This window comes from Streptopelia decaocto, assembly GCF_964273445.1.
Source record: "Streptopelia decaocto genome assembly, chromosome: 1".
In the NCBI taxonomy this organism is placed as follows: Eukaryota; Metazoa; Chordata; class Aves; order Columbiformes; family Columbidae; genus Streptopelia; species Streptopelia decaocto.
Genome location: NC_138663.1, coordinates 119,235,971 through 119,253,040, shown reverse-complemented (window position 1 = coordinate 119,253,040; position 17,070 = coordinate 119,235,971). Strand labels below are relative to the sequence as shown.

At 42.9% G+C, this 17,070-nt stretch overlaps 1 long non-coding RNA gene across 1 annotated transcript; it reads left to right on the top strand.

The window, feature by feature from the left end:
- The first annotated feature begins 4,864 nt into the window (after nt 1-4,864).
- LOC309435982 lies at nt 4,865-15,188 on the top strand. The gene is made up of 3 exons (XR_014183260.1): nt 4,865-5,572; nt 9,245-9,449; nt 12,187-15,188. It is a non-coding gene; the product is annotated as an uncharacterized lncRNA (long non-coding RNA).
- Nucleotides 15,189-17,070: the final 1,882 nt, after the last annotated feature.

Below are 17,070 nucleotides of genomic sequence, written 5' to 3'. Positions count from 1 at the left end.
ATGGCATGTTTCAGAGCTGACAGTCCCTCAGGAGGAAAACACACCGGAGGAAGCATTTCCTGCTGTGGGCAGTTGACAGCTGGTGTTGAAAAAAGACTTCTTGAGTGATGGAGAAGAGGCTATTTTGGGAAAGTTTTGGTAACATTTTACTCTTCTTGTTGACAGCATCAATGGTTACCATAACAGAAATATAGTAACAGATCAAAGGGAAAAGATGATGGTAGTTAAGTGCCTCAGGTCAGTATGTGTGTCCTATCACACAAACACAGGTGTCTCCACTCCGCTTTTGTCATCCTCGGATATGAGTAAGGATGATGAGCACAGAGATGCCACAAATTGTCTTGTGTATAACACTGTTCATGGACTATAGTTCTGGAGAGCTGTGATGGCTGGGGGTGGGTTTCAGTGACAATGCAGAAGAAAGAGTATGGGGTGAAGTTAAGCTATTTTGGTGGTACAGTCAGGCCTGAGCAGAGCAGGGATTTCATAAGCCATATTTTTGCAATGAGACAAGGACAAGTGGGAATGTAATGATCAAGATTAGAATGATTCTGGTGAAGTTCTGAAAAGACAGGACAATTTCAGCAGTTAGTGGGTGCCTGAAGGGAAGAAACGATCAAAGAAAATCAAAGAAACTCATCCACTGAGCTTGGAGGTCAGCAGAATTGCAACAGCCAATCAACTGGGAAAACTGATAGATGCAAAAAGAAATGCTAATTTCTGCTAACTGGTACCAAAAAGTTTTATTACACTGAGCAAATAAACGTAATGTTTATAGTGCAATTTCTTACTTCTAGCTAGTAACTACCTCCACAAAACCCACGGCACAGCTCAGCCTGGCAGTAACATCACTCGGTTCTGGGAGAAGGAATTTGAAATAAAGGTGATAAAAGTATGAAAAAACTCAATTTGTACAATCATAAAGTTGCCATGACTGGAACTCTATGAAACCATTTTTAACAGAAAGGTTTTAAAGCAAAAAATATCCATTTTAATTGACCATATTGGGTGAATTCATATCAAATTTATTGAACTATTGCAACCAGAAAGGGCTGATAAGACAATGGTTAACCATCCAAATATTTAACTTAAAGATTCTCAAACAGAAATATTTGGTTTTCTACTTTGAAACAGAGTGTACCTTTCCAAAATATATGTATTTATAAATATGTCTTTAAGATTAAGGTGGGTGAGCAAGTGTTTATCCCTCAAGTCATTTGTTTGCAGTTTGGGGCAGCCTTACTGTAGATGCCAAAGGAGGTTGCAGGGCTTCTGCTCAAGCTGGCTGGCATGTCACGTACCACATATTACAAGACAGCCACACAGTCTTCTTTTGTACGTCCATCCCCTGGCATCATGACTGTCATCATTTCTCACAGCTTCAGCTGACACAACAAACTTGACAACACAGAGGAGTTTGTCCTTTGTGTTACTTCTTGGTCTTGTTCGTGACTACTCCAGCGTGTCCCTTGGGCTTGGCTACCATTGCTCATGTGTATCATCTCCCTGCAGTGCTATTGCTGAAGCAAGGCTGGCTGCCTTTTCTCCTTTTCTTTTTGACACTTCCTTTATTATAAAAGGGCAATGCAGCCTTGGGGAGAGGAAAAGAAAAAATAAAGACAGCAAGCTGAATATTTACTTAATTGTTGGTCAAGAGTTGGCTCCTGTGAAAATGTTAGCTGAAGGCAATGCTGTAAACCATAGTCCCTCCTACAAGAGTGCCAGAAAACCAAGGGGCAGGTGGCAGTTCTTGAACAATAGTCAATTACACTTTTTAGGCAAATATTTGCTCATGTGTCCAGACAATAATGTCTTGTGGAAATGTGTTTGCATAATGTCCTTGACAAAGGCTCGTCTATTAACCTGGACACAATTGAGTACAGCTCTGGAACAGTGTTTAACAGATGAACTTCTCAGTTCAAGCAACAACAAAACATCATGTATCCAACTCTGAACAAAACAATCACCCCAAATCACCTTCATATGGGGAAAAAAAAGGGGCCTCTTGAAGAGGATTTACTTTTAACCTCTAAAAGCATCCACCATGTATGTGTGTGCTGGGATCTGTGACTCAGTTCCAACAATTTCAGTGTGCTTCCAGTATAGCCTTGGCCAGGTCACTCAAGAATAGAGTTCCAAAAGCCCCTGCGGGGCCCTTACCTTGCTCTGTGCTGTGCCGCCGTGACTGCAGGGCTCAGTGCTGCTGGGCACCCTGTGCTTGTCTAGACATGATGCTGCCTTCAAGCTCAGGTGCTAAGACCCCAGTGAGCAGCTAGCTTTGCTTAGCATCACACTGATCACGCACACACAGCTTCCTGCTGCCCCATGCCCAGGCAGGGGATCTGTTGAGACGATCATCCTTGTTCCTCTTCAACCTGAACGCATGTGGAAACTCTGAAGCTGGAGCTTCCATCATAGCTCTGCAGCCTCTTCTTCCTGGGGGCTTGTGCCACTGATTCCCTCCTGGGAACAGTGGGCACAGCAGAGCCTCATTTTCAGGGCACAAAGGGAGTTTTGTGCAGTATATGGTGTACAACAGTGTACCTCTGTATTGCTAGCTCTCATAGTGCTAAGAAAATAACAGTTTACCCTAACAGTGACCAAATTTGGAGTGAGGCCTGCTGAGGAGGGGTTGTGGACTAGAGCTAGGCTAAGTTCAGCTGAATTTTCTGTACTTCTTTCTGGTTTTGGGATCACACAAAATGAGTGGTTTGTAATGGGGGTTCCAGCCAGAAGCACTTGGGAATTGTTAGTTTAGTCCTTTGGGTTGTAAATAATCATTCACAAGCTGCTTGTTTTCCCTCCCGTGAATTCCTTAATGTGTACCAGTATCTTCTGAATGTTTTGGCTGAAAATGCTCCAGCCTCCGCTTTGCACACCACATGTTCACCTCATCTTAATGGTGATTCAGTGTCCACGAGATGTGTGAGTCACCTCAGGGATGTGGGATTGTTTCTTATTCCCTGACTGGAGGGTAGGCACTTTTACAGAGGAGAACATAATATTTGCTGTAGACAGTAAACAAATAAAGGAACTAAAGAGGAACAAACACATTAGCTGCTGAAAGTCTGGCAGAAATATACATTTGTGCTAAAACTTATCAAAGTGACAGAAATTCTTGTAGTTTGTCTAGATACAAATGACAAATTACAACCTTTTTCTCTGGTGTCAAGTTCATTACAGAAGTAGCTGGATGAAATCGTGTGGTTTCTGCTAATGAAGCAGGTAAGACATGGTAACCAACTGGTCCCTGCTGATCTCAAAACTGAATCCAGCAGTTGCAGCAAAGTAAACTTGCCTTCATAAAAAATAGTTATGGGCCAATTGTCTAGGTTTTTCCCTCTTGATGAATGACAAAAAAATTCGCAAATTCCTGCTGCAGCAGTTGTGATGGGGAAATCATGCTCATAACCATTTTATTATGATAATTGTCTTATACCTCTTTCCCCCCCAACCTTTTTTTTTTCCTGCATAATTTTAATATCTATTTTTCCATAGGCTTTAAAAGCTCAAACTTTCAGAACAACTTTCCCATGCTAGAAGAATCTTTACCCTTCTGAGAGGGTTCGGGTTTGGGTTTGCATTGTGAGGACCAAAGAAAGAGACATTTAAGAAATAACAGTTAGAAGAGATTGTGCTGAAAGCCTTACTCAGTTAGTGTAACGCATATTTCCTCTCTTTTCTGTTCTTCATAGGCTATAAAGCAATGCCTCAACAGGAGGCACCTGTTGCTCTGTCATGATGTCCCAGTTTTGACCATTAATGCATAGAACTGAAAAGTCTAATATGTAGCCAAGTGACAAAAAACATGACAGGTTTAAATTGCACTCAGGATATTTCTTAGGGTATCAGGAGAATGACTGAAACTGCTGAAGTGGCTCAAGATCACAGAGTTCATCACAGGTCAGTAGGATTTAGTGTGCCTTGTTCATAGCATCATGAAGGAAATCCTCCCAGAAGTTGTTGTTCTGACCCTCAGTATGCTGCCAGCATGTGTGTTGATGAAAAAAAGCAAACATCTCTTCAGAAGAGGAAAAAATCACATCTTGAACAACCATACTCAATGGTTTCTGAAGAAGTAACTAGAATATATGATCTCTTAATTACTGCTCTCCATAAGACGTGTTTAACAGCATGATTACAAAAATCAGTGCACATACAAAGGCAAAAAATATTCATTAATCTGGGCCAAAAGCTACTTTCAGTTACACCCAAGAAACCACATTAAAGCCTCCTGCCTTTGAGGTGCCAAGCCATCCTCAAAGCACTGAATCCCATTTGCTGCCATTGACATCAGCGAGTGCGACCAGTGCCTGCGGCTCCCGGCGGCAGCTCAGCACTTGCCAGATGAAACACCAATGCCCTGGTACAGCATTGCGCACACACACGTGCCGAATTCTGCACCCACAGCAGGTCCCATCAGTGTCGGTCAGAGCTGGACTCGTGCGTACAGGCTGTGGGGAAACAGTTCCCGCAGCAGAGCTCTACTTCATCCAGTGTCTGTTTTGGCACTAGAGGTTAGCTCCTGTTCTCTTGGGGATGATTAATTTTAGTAATTAGCTTTGTTTGTTCTGTAATTTCTGGGTGATGATGCTAGTAATGAAAGCGAGAGAAGGAGAAGCAGGGATGGAGTTGGAGCAGACTGGCAGAGCTGCAAACAGCTGAAAACCTCTTCGCTTCCTGATCTGAAACCACACGACTCCTGCAGACCCCGGTGCCTCTTAAGCAGAGGTTGACAAACATGCACGGTCCTGCCAAACCCCAGAATGGGCCTGAAATGTGCTCAAAACAGGGTCTCGAGCGGTCTCCGGCAGAGGCGCTTGCACTGACCCATCACTCCATCTAGTGTCAAGACATTTAAAAACACTAATTTTCCCCATGCCCACCCGTTTTGTTCCAAAGCATCCTAAATATATACTCTTCACACAGAGAATTTCTACTATCAGGGTCTGCTTTGTAAAGTCTTTTTTTAATTGTTGTTTTTTGCTTGTTTGTTGGTTTGGTTTGGTTTGGTGGTTGTGGGTTTTTTTGGTGCACATGTTTTGTTTGTTGCTGTTTGGGGTTTTTTTGTGATTTTTTTTTGTTTGTTTGCTAGTTTTTTTTAGTTTGTTTTGGTTTTTGTTTGTTTATTTTTTGTGTGTGTGTCTTTTTTGTCCCAAGGTCTCCTGAGTTTACAAAAGGCAGCAAGGCAGCAAACTGTGGCCCTCCAGAAGGGCTGTGAGTGAATCCAGCCCAGATCAGTCCTCTCCTCTGAGACTGTGTTGCCACTTCACTACTTCACTAGTAGCTGTACTGTAGGGGTGCATGGTGATTTGTAGACCACTGAACTGACCAGCTTCTTACCCAAAGATGTGAGTTGCAAAAGTGTGTTGCTAAACACAACAAAAGGAGTGGGCAATTAAATGTGTGACACAGAGATCATACTTCATACTGTTAAAATAGGGTAATGCCCAGGGACAGCAACGTGCTCAACTGACACCGCCAAGCTTGTGTACTTAGAAGAACATCTGCATTGCAAGGACCTCACCTTGTCCAGGTCTATCATGTGGGAAGTACCAGGGTTAGTTCAGGGGTAAGTACAGTCTTCAAACTAGCTTTCATCCTTGTGCTTTAAATCATGCTTTAGTGGCAGTAACATGCAGAGAAAAAAGCGTTTTTCTGGGCTACTAAGGCAGGGACGACTATATGTTAACCTCTGGTCCAAGAAATTGGAAGCACATGTGAATCAGATGTCTATCTTTTAGGAGACACTGGCATTTGTAAAACAAAACATCTTCCTGCAAGAAGTGTCACTGCTGAATTTGCTATCACTTGGGCAATTGTGGGACTCAGTATTCCTTGGAGGCTGCTGAGCTGTCTGGGAAGGTGAGACATTTTGACAAGATGGCCCCTCCATTTTAAATACACTGAGACAGCACTTTCAGTTCCGCTGTCTCTAGAAACCCTTCATTTGCGTGCATTAACTTTTTTTCTTTTATAGAGCTATGATGTTATCATTTTTCTTTAACGAAAAGAAAAATCCCAGCTATTCAGGCGATAGCTCTATTAGAGATGTTAATGAATACAAGAAGTCCATTATCTTGGAGTGGAGATTGTTTTTTCAGGCTAAAAACTGTTGCTTCACTGACAGATAAAAAGCTTTCTTCAATATTTTGTAAAAACTGCAAGGAAAAATAATCTCACCAGAAGTTATTTTCATTAGTTTTATTCTTTTAATCATGAAAATATTTCTAAAATTGTCATTATGTAGAAACATTTGCATTCAAAAATACCCTTAGAACATAGCGTAAATTACCAGACATAGGTTTATGGGCTGTGTTGCTCAAATTGAAAAATAATTAACTTCTCAGTAAAAATCCTAATGATGTCAGTTTTACTACAGCAGATAATGTCAGCATACAAAAATATTAATTCCAATATTGTATATTTGTTTTTCTCATTGCCTTAGAAATAAACAACAGGATGTATGTGAGGGGGTATTTTCATCCTACAGAAAGACATCCCCTCCTGCTGTGGACTCTCAGTAGGTGGCAAATCAGTTTTCATTCTGTTTTTGTTGCCCATAACCTAGAGCCACATCAGGACCTGCTCTGGGGAGGTGGTGGCTGTAGGCTTCCATGCGGCCATCCCTTGGTTATGGGGGGGCAAGGTGTGGACACCACAGTGGAGGACCCCTGTGTCGTTTTTCAGAGATGTTAAAACATGCAGGGTGCCGAGTGGTTCACTTTTGGTGAATCCTAGTGCCATCTTTTGGGGGAATTAGGAATATGCCTTGACTGGCAAATATGCTCTGACACATTTGAGGAGAGCAGCTCTGGCTTTTGTCCTGCAGGCCTCTGGCTCCTGGGGCAGCAGGATGTCGCTGGGGCTGAGGTGTGTGCAGGGCAGGGCTGGAGGTACGGGATCTCCCGGATCCCTTGGTATCACAGCTGTTTGAGGAAACAAACCAGGGCTGACTTTCATGAGCAGGACTGTGTCCCAGGCTAAGTAGGACAGTGTGGCATTCAACAATGGCTACAGGGAGACCTGGCCAGCACTGCAGCAGGGGATGAGCACTGGGCTAGAGGCCACTTGTCCTTGGGGTGATCGCACTGTCACCCACACCGCAGGGACCTGCTGAGGGGACAGGAAACATACAGGCTGTTGCCAGAAGGAGCAGCAGGATTGCTCTTGTGGTGCGATACAACAGCAGTGTGAAGTCAGACCGGGGCAGCAGAGCAGGTACAGCACAGTCTGTGGTACCTTCCCAGCCCACGCTCGTTGCCTTCACCTCCCACTCTCAAACACCTCCATCTCTCCTTAGGCTACCCTAGTGGGGACCAGGTTCAGCACTGCAGCCTACTCCAGGCTGGTGTGAGAGTCATAGCTCAAACCTTCAAACAGAACTTCAGGAAGCATCTGAAATACAGAGGGCAGCCAAAAATGTCGTGTGCCTCCAGCTGTCCCAGATCACACAGCTGTAGCCCAGGAGGAAAGTGACAGGGCAAAGAGACTGAATATGATCTGTCTCGCAAAACATAGCCCTCAAAAATCCAGTTATAAACACTTTGGCAAAACTCTGTGGATCACTCAATACTACAGAGCACTAGTTGGGAATTACAAGATCACGGGAAGACTTTATCAGGGAGAATTAGGGGCATGGAAACTACACATACGCATCTGCACATGCACACACACACACATGCACGCACACAGTCTATTGCTGGCACCTAAGGGAAGCCTTGAATCCTGCCTGAGTGTGTCCAGCCCTCCCTCCACAGGTGCAAGGAGAGGGCGAACAGGCACAGTTGAGGGGCATACGGGGCTGCCTGGCAGACCATTGCCTGCAAAAGCCTCAACCCCACAAGTTAATGCCCAAAGTTGAACCTCACCATAGGAGGAGCACAGTGACCATGCAGGATGAAAAAGCAGGAGGTTTTTATTTGGCATCCCTCTGCCCCAGCAGCCCTTGGCATAGGCTGCGCTGGCAGCATATGTAGATTTTGTCCACAGCCCAGAGATGCTGAACACCAGGGCTGCCAGCATAGCTGTGGCTGCGGGTTTAGACCCAGCCTGGCAGCCCACCTTGACCACTTCTCTGCAGGAGCACAGCCACAGGAGCCTTGCCCCAGTGATCCACCCTGGGCACATGTCTGCCAGTAATACATGGGTTTCAAATTCCTTACCAGTTCCTGTATTTTTTTAAAACAGATTTTTTAGACATTTTCTTGCTGAAGAGAAAAACACCTAATGGCTCGCACACCCACAGCTCTGTGAGCAACCTTGTAGGGACTGATCAGTCAGGGATTCTAGCTGCTGCCACTGAAGCCATGGTTTCTGGATCTCAAAGCCTGAGCTAAGGCACAGGAGGAGTTGCAGGAGCTGACTCAATAAGTCACTGTGTAACATAAGGAAGGGTAAAAGTGGAGGCACGAAGTACTTGCAGGCTGAGCCCTCTACTTCAACAGTCAAGCAAATCATATCACTCCTAGAAAATGTCCAGGTAACCTCTTTCTATAGGAGGTGTAGGTGACTAAGTCTGAGTCTCCAGGAGCCTAATCGTAAGGCTAATTGCATAGACCATGCAAGGCCAAGTAGGTGTATGGGAGCACTGCTCCTTCCCTGTAGGCCTGTCAATTCTCCCTATGGTTCACCGTGAACCACAACCCTGCCCAGATCACTCGGCAGTCAGACAATGCCAGAAGCACAGGAAACTCATTAGCACCTTCACAGTCTGTGAGAGTGCTTCTCCCTCCCTGCAGATGCTCAGTAACCTTGAAACAGGTGACTGCCTGGACCAGGGGTGTCAAACTCATTTTCACCAGGGGCCACATCAGCCTCACAGTTGCCTTCAAACGGCTGAATGTAATTTTAGGACTATATAAATGTAGGAGTAGTTACATCCAAGAAACCCAAGAATGTAGGAGTAGTTATATTTATACTGTGAAGACCATCAGAGACCCCAGCAGCCCTGCAGAATGGGTTAAATAATGCTTGGGCATTTTTCATTGTGGTCCAAGAGTCATAAAGCCTGTATTTCCCTCTGTGTGGGAGAGCTTGAGAAAGTCACATTTGCACATCAACATTCAGGTGTCAGATCAAGACTGTAGACTTCATAGTCAAGGACACTCAGATGCAATCCCACATCTACATAATTTTCCAGCTCTTTTTCTTATCAAGACCAGCCCAGGCCCCATTGTGGGGACATGAAGCTATCAATCACAGTTTTGAAAAGTGCTTTGATGAACTATTTTTTCTTTAACAGTGAACATTCTGTATGGTGGCATTTTACCTCCTGACAGCTGCCTTTTCTGGAGGGTGCATCACCTCCAGGGCTCGTCACCTCCACAAGTGCTGGAGGGTGCGTCACCTCCACAGGTCCTTCGGAATGACTGTGACTTTGTTAAATGACAAAGCACCGGGGAAGGATTACTGGAACATCTAAGCAACTCAGGAATACAAATCCTATGGTAAGTCTATCAATATCGGAGTCTGAGCTACTTTAGGTGTTTTGGAAACCTTATTATCAGTCAACTAAGAACATTTTGCCAGATATTCTGACTAAATAAAGCTGCTCTACCTCTTCCAATTTTTCTAATTGTACACTGTATTGTGCCAAGATTGAAGAAAAAGGGTGTGTTAGACCCCAATGACTCTCTATAAGATGATTATAATTACAGTAAAGTCAACCAGACATTTTTGAGAAATAGATGGCTGAGCCATAAACCAAATGTCTCATCTTTTAGCCAAAGTAGGGGAATGGAAATGCAACCATAACTAGGAGCACCTACTGTGTCTCAGTTCAAGATCTATTCCAGTAGTTACAGTGGGACATCAAAAATCTTAAAATAGTGACTGGTTTCTCACCCCATAGACAGCTATGCTAAAATCTTTCACTGTGGTTTGTGTTTAGTAATAAAAGGTGAGCATATTTGATTTGGCAGATAGTGGGACACACACACTGTATGAATGAAACTCTACTGGTTTTTGGTATACAATTAAACTAACAAGAGTGAACAAAGCCATTTACAGAGTGCTAAGCCAGCATTTATACAGCTTGTGACAAGACAAAAGAGATGAATCATTTGGTGCTCTTATACAGGCTGGAATGATTTATTATATACTATACATTTAGCAATGCAATACATTTAATTGTTGAAGTAAGTGGTTAAAGAAATGAAAAATGCTAGTTAGTTCATTTTGCATAGCACTCATCAGTGAGTGGAACTGGATATTACATTACTGGTACAAAATACCAGCATTGGCAAGACTATTTTACAGCTGTTCATTATGCAGTCAACATTGTAATGAAGTTGTGATATGAACTGTTTGTGGAAATTATAACAAAATGTTAGCTGAAAATACATTGAAGTGGTAAGAGTAGAAAGAAATGACGTACAGCATTTACAGACTCCCTTGACTCCTCAGCTTAGGTGGCTTTATCTCTCACATTAGCTTAGATGTACTAACCTGCCTCCTACCAAATCACACATCACAGTTCCTCTCCTGCATCTCCTTTGAGCTCAGTTCTTTGAATTAAACCTAACCTTGTCTTCTCTTTAAGCCTTTTTTTGGTTGTTTTAAACCTCTGAATTCAATAAGGTCTATGGTCTCCTTTTCTTCCACTTTAATATCTCTTTCTGTTAAACTCTTGATATGCAGTTGCTCTTTTCGTTCCCACATCCCTCAGATCCATCTTTCACTTTCCATGCCTATGTAGGAAAATAACCTGTTTGGGTTTTGCTGGGTATTGAAACCTCTGTGGCATCTTCTGACCACATACAACTCCTTTTCCGTAAGTGGGAGGAGAGCTAAGTCACCTCCTTGACTGCTGCCTTCACATTGTTAGCCCAAGTTTTGATCTTCTGGTTGGCTCTCTGTTTACTGATGACTCTGATCTGATCTCATGTCAACATCATCAAATCAGGTCACTTAGCACTGAGCAATCCCTGCAAGAATGTCTTAAATGTCCACTTACACTCCCTTCCACAAATTGCTAACAAAAGGGGTAGTTTCACGACACTTTACTGTCCCCTCTGACAGCACTTTCAAACTCTTTTTCTTCTTATTTCCCTCTTGAATTTGGCCTCCTTGTTCTACTTTTCCTTCCCCTTCCCAAGCCCAACTAATAATATCTCCGTCTGCCATTTCCATGCATCCCTGGTTCTATGCCCCCTTTTCTACCACCTCCTTCAGGTTGATCTTCCAGGAAGAGCTGAGGTAACAACACTTATTTTCACACCTGTTTCGAGAATCAAGCTCTGATCTACTCCAAAGGCTGTGTGTCACTAGCTTTAGACCTTATTTTCTGTCTTTTCCTTGGAAACTCGTGGGAGGTTTAAACTTGCTAACAAGCATACAGAGCCACTTTTCCATAGTCATAACCAGCAGTCATTTAGGGAAAGAGCAGATACCTCAATCCCTTGGGGAGCCAGACTGTGAGCTGTCTATCTGTGTTAGGATATGAGCCCATCGCAATGTCCAAGCACCTTATACACATTTCCTGGATTTATTCTCAGAGCACGTTGGAAGAAGAAAACAATCTCACTCTCCGTCCTTGAAGAAAGAACTGAAATGGAAAATGTTCAGCTAGTCTCGGTTAAAAATACAGCCTCTTCCAGCATTTATTAGTCTTGCATATTTAAAGACATGAGCACTTCAAAGCAACATCTGTTAATCATGATCCGTATTTACCATAACCAGCACAATATGATCCGAATCATGGCTGGGTCATCTGAATGCCATTCTCATCCCAGGAAACTGAAATATACTCATGTACCAGACTAGTGTTTCTGAGAACTAGACTGCATGGGGTAATTTTTCGAGTATGAAACAAATTGATATTTTGACTTTCCTTTTTTTTCTTCCCCTTGTATTTTGGCTAGAATATTGCAGGTGAGCATACCCTTCCTCAACCCACAAGGGAAAAGGGACATTATTTTTAAATTGACTATTTCAGTTGTCAGTGCTGTTACAGATGTACTTAAAACTTCACAAGCCCTCCAGCTCTTCTCCAGGAGGTCACAGGAAAGTGGTCTTTGAAGCCATATATAATTCCTGGCAGTCCTGCACTATGTTTCAGGTAGCCAAGGGGTCTACATGGCTGGTTTGATGATACAAACTCGTAAGTAGTTTTGCAAAAATATATGAAAAGAGTGAGTGAAAGGTGTGTCTAAAACTTAAAGCTTGTCTTTTATATCTTCTTAGAACTGCTTTGAAGCTTAAAAGGACAATGGAAGTCATTTAACCCAAGTGTCTCCACCAGTTTTAAGAATTCTGTATCCATTTTCTGCAGAGCAGCTTTCAAGTTTCCAGTGGAGAATGATGACACCATCATGAAGAAAACGGGAATATATAGGCACTTTTTTAATCCATGTTACTTATGATTATTTAGTATTAGGCAGCAACACACTGCTGCGGGCTCTGTGGATGTGCAGTTTCTACCTGAAGAAACTTCTAGCCTGTCTGGGACACAGACAAAACAGGGTCAAAATAAACACTGCACACTTGGGTGAGATGAGGTGGTGGAATTAGTGCAGCAAGTTCACAAGAGTTTGGAAAAACCTTCCTAGTAGACTGTTGGTGGAGAGAACTGAGATCTGAGGAAAGGAGGTTTTTCACTTCGTGTGAAAGGAACTGCTCCAAATGAAGAAGAACATGGAAGACCATCCAGAGCTGAAGAGGCACAAGGGTTTTTGACTGCTCAGGGGATAACTTTCAGCCAGGTGAATTTCCAAGCACTTTAACTGCTTGACTGGGGAGAAAGACATAGGCTCCAATAGGAAGGAAGTGGCAGTCAGAGAAGTCATAAAGTCATAAAAATGGTTTAGACAGCAGGAGGAGACATCAGGCCTGCTCATGTGCAGACACAGTCAAAAAAAAAAAAAAAAAAAGGACCCATTAGCAATTATCAGAGAAGAAGAGGGATAGGTTTGTGAAGTGGAATATGTCTAAGCTTGGCTAACATCCAGTCAAAGGGAGCATGATAACAAACTACAAATATTTGGAAAGCCATAAACATTGAGGCAGACAAGGAATTCTTGAGTGTGATGCATGAGGAGCATAATCAGAATAAATTGAAAAATACAAAAATAACAGGAAAACAAAAAAAAAAAACCCACCTCACCTCTTTGATAATGAGATGTATTAGCCTCTGTGTTAAGACAATGGGTGGAAAAACTCTGGAGTCCAGACCTTTTCAAATGAGAAGAGGGTTAAGGAAACATCAGTGAGAGTACAGTAGAAAATAGTTCTGTAATAGTGAAGGGGGTGGATGCGGTTTCCCAAGGAGACTTTGTCACTACTTCTTCCAGGATTGTGTGCAAAGTTATTCTGACCCTTGTTCTTTTATAAAATATGTGTGGCTCAAGATTCTGGTACACAACCCAAGAAATTTTCTGAGCCTGGTTTTGAGAAGTCCAGTGATTTAAAAGTATATTTCAGGGCAATTCCTAGCCTAAGCAGCTTGTCTGTTTTGTTTAGTTTTCTTGAAAATATATGCCTTTCTAAACAAGAATGGCCATTACACTTTGGAACAATTTTCCACATACCAGTTGGCCTAATATCCTCATTAACCATCTCACCAAGTGATCCCCGTTCTTCAAGCAAGGCTCTCACTGAGTCATGCATCTCATGTCTCACCTGCCAGTGCCTGGAAGGAGCGGTCACACAGCTCAAAGGGCAGCAGTGTAACCAAGCCTCTTTGGAGGTTGCTGCTGAAGCCTGGAAACAAGCAGGGGGGCAAGACAGCCTTCTGAGCAGCCTCATGTGAAAATGGTGTGGCTTACCCAGACTCCATGCTTTCTCTTGCTGAAACCCTGGTGTGACCCACTCGTATGGTCTGCACAGAGGTCAAGACATAACCAGAAGGTGAGAGGCATGAGGGAGTGCATAGCCAAGAACTTCATGCCTTGACCAAGTGCGTGTATATGCAGTGTTCATTATGGAGAGAGGGCCATAGTGCTAATTAATGAAGGGGGAGGCTTCACAGACTCCTTAGCTCTCACCTCCCTTAATGTAACGTCAAGTGCTGAAGGGTGGACTGCTCTAAACCCTAAGCGCTATGAGCTCTTAGCTGAGCTCTGATGAAGAAGGGTTTTCTGAACAGCCCAACTCAGAGAGCGATGTGACAAATTCAGTAAATCCAGTGAGGGGAAAAAAACAATAATAATAAAAAAAAATATATATATATGTGTATATATATATATCTTTACCAAGAAAACATGAGAGAGATCTGTTTTTTCCACCAGGACTTGTTGCCACATAACTGGGTTACCTGTCACTCATGAAAGGGCTTGTCTTGCTGATGGTCAGCAAGGTCCCAGCCACGTCCAAGGACTAGCCACAGTCATAGTGAACCTCCGTTGTGGCACCTAATTTCCTTAATGCAGTTCCCAAAAGCAGGCAGGATCTGCTGTGAAGATATCTGAAGGTTCCCTCCACTGACCAGACAGGGAATTAAACACTTGCGTTGCATCAGGATTTATTCAGTAAGCAGCTAAAATTCAGGGATGAGTTAACTGAATCCTTTGGAAAGATGAGGTACCATTCTGACTTACCAGCAATTTAGGTAAGCAGAAACTATTCTCAGGGACATTTCCCTGATGTGACTAAAACTTGAGATGATGGCACAGAAAAAGATTATGGGATCATCAAGCATATAAGGTAGAGTGGCTTTTAAAACTTTCTTTAATGCATCTATGATAAAAAAAAAAAAATATTTCAAAATTGGATCTTAGCTGGTGTAAGAAACAGTCTCAACAAGAAGAGTTTGCAGAAGAAAGTCTAAATCACTGATGATCCCTGTGTTTCTGTGGGCAGTTTAAAAACCATGTGCCATTTGAGGTACCAAACATGGACTCTCCTTAATGTGGAAAGTGTGGGGAATGAAGGAATTCAGTTCAGTTGGTACTGTACTGTCCTAACCTCTGTCGATCTTCCCTGAAGACTCACAATACAAGTGTTGTAAAATACATCCTTTAAAGCCAGTTTTTATACACTCAGTAAAACCAATTTAATATCAGGGGAAATATCTTGATTAAGAACAGTGAAATTTGAGCTTCCTAAGTTTTATTTTTAAAACTTTTCTCACCATCACTTCCCATGTTACAGTGTAGCTTCTCGGACAGACGTGTATTTCTTGGTCAAAGAAAAGCACACATGTGTATCTCTATATTTCAGGAAAAATAAAGCTTCTACTTTCAGAATGGTCCTCAGAGTGCTGTAATATGGTTTGAGTCTTGAATGACAACTGACTTTAAAAGAAGCCCTAATTTAAACAAAGAGCCAAAATTACCAACATGACCAACTTGCACAAGTGTGGACTCTTCAGGGCCATGTTATACATGTATCGATGTCCTTAAATGGCAAACAGATGGCATGTCCAGCCGAGGTCTTGAGGTCTGTCTGAGTCTCACGTGAATGTCTCCCATGATCTGGAGACTGAGCATTTTGGCTGTATTGGGCCCATCCCTTGTCGTGGTCTGACCTAGGAACCAACCCCTAAAACTCTGGCCTCACTCTAGTCTTCCTGGCATCCAGTAGCAGAGCCAGACTGGGTAGCAGGCAGTGAATATCAGAGACACTACCATAGGTCCAGTACCTGTTTTGCCTCACCCAGTGCCCTGGAACACTGGGCCAGTCCTTGTGCCCCCCCAGCAAGAAGACCCTGTGGGGTGGCTGCTGCCTCTGGGATAGGGAGTCCCTGCAAGTAGCAGAGCCACCTGTCTCAATGCAGCAGCAGTAGGGTCTCTCCAAACTTCACTCTCCTCTTCATCCTCAGTGTTGCAAAATCTAGGTTTTCCAAGGTTCCTGGAAAACTGTGGGGTGCTCCTGGGGAAAAGTGTATCTCTAAGACGTATCTCTAAGACAGGTGTCCTGGACTGGTTCACCAGTGAGCTACCTGTGGCCTACTATAGGATTTTGCTCTTCATCATGAAGGGTCTCCATCGCACTATCTGCTGTAACTCCATCCATGTCCCAAGATTTGAGCCTTTTTATGTCAGGGTGTTTTACCCATTGCACATGATAGCAGCCAGGCAACACAATTTGGAAATCCTGCAGGCAGCTATGTGAGCACTGGGGATGCTTTGGAAGCCTCCGGGCATGTCCTTGCCAATCTAAACAAAGCCGGCTGTTTTATCTGGATTTTTAAGTGTTTAATTAAAAGGTGATTCAACAACATACTTACAGTGTTTTTGAGCTGGAAGTACACATGAAGTAGATAACAAGCATCTGTAGATGTATTTCCACTGAAAGGCAAACTATTATTCTTATAGTCAGCATGTAGGTGTGCCTGCCATAACTTTCTAAAATAGTGAGTGGCTAACCTTTTCCAAGAGTTCAGTTTTTCTAACCTTTTTGTGAGTTTTTATTTTTTAAGGGTCGCAGACTTACAGTGCTGATTTCCCAAACCATCACAAGGCTTATGATGCCACTGCTCAGGTCTCAAACATTAGTAATATAATCCTGTGCTTATAAACTGCCACCAAGATACCCATAACACCAGAGTCCAGCAAGTGGGCTCCCATTGCGCAGCATCAATTAGCACTCCACAAAACGAATATGCAGAACATTTGCTATAAAACCTGAAACCACACCCATTTTTTTCTGAAAAAGAGAAAAAAGAACAGCAAAAAAGAAGGAAACGGAGGTCTGAGCTGCCTAGGGTCTCTGCAGTAAACGCTGCCTGCTGTGGAGACTCACTCATAAATGTCAGTGCTGGTTTTCCAGACCACTTCTTCAGCTGGTGTTGCAAAAAATGGAGTCATGACATTAGGTAGCAGATGTAGTTTTGGGGCCTGCGGTACAGCGTGAGAAGCCTCTAAATGTAGAACAGAAAGAAAATATCCTGCCCTTTGCAAACAGCCAGGATGGACTACAATGACAAATTAACAAGCTACCATACACTCCGTTCTAATGTGAGGAATAATGGAAGCTATTCATTATTCACTTTATTTACTAATAATGATACAGTATGTATTAATAGCAAGGGGGCATGGTAATTCAACATATGATTCAGTATGAAAATACATCTCAGACTGAGATTATGCCACTTAATCTGATGGCAACAAAAGATAACTTCTGGTATCA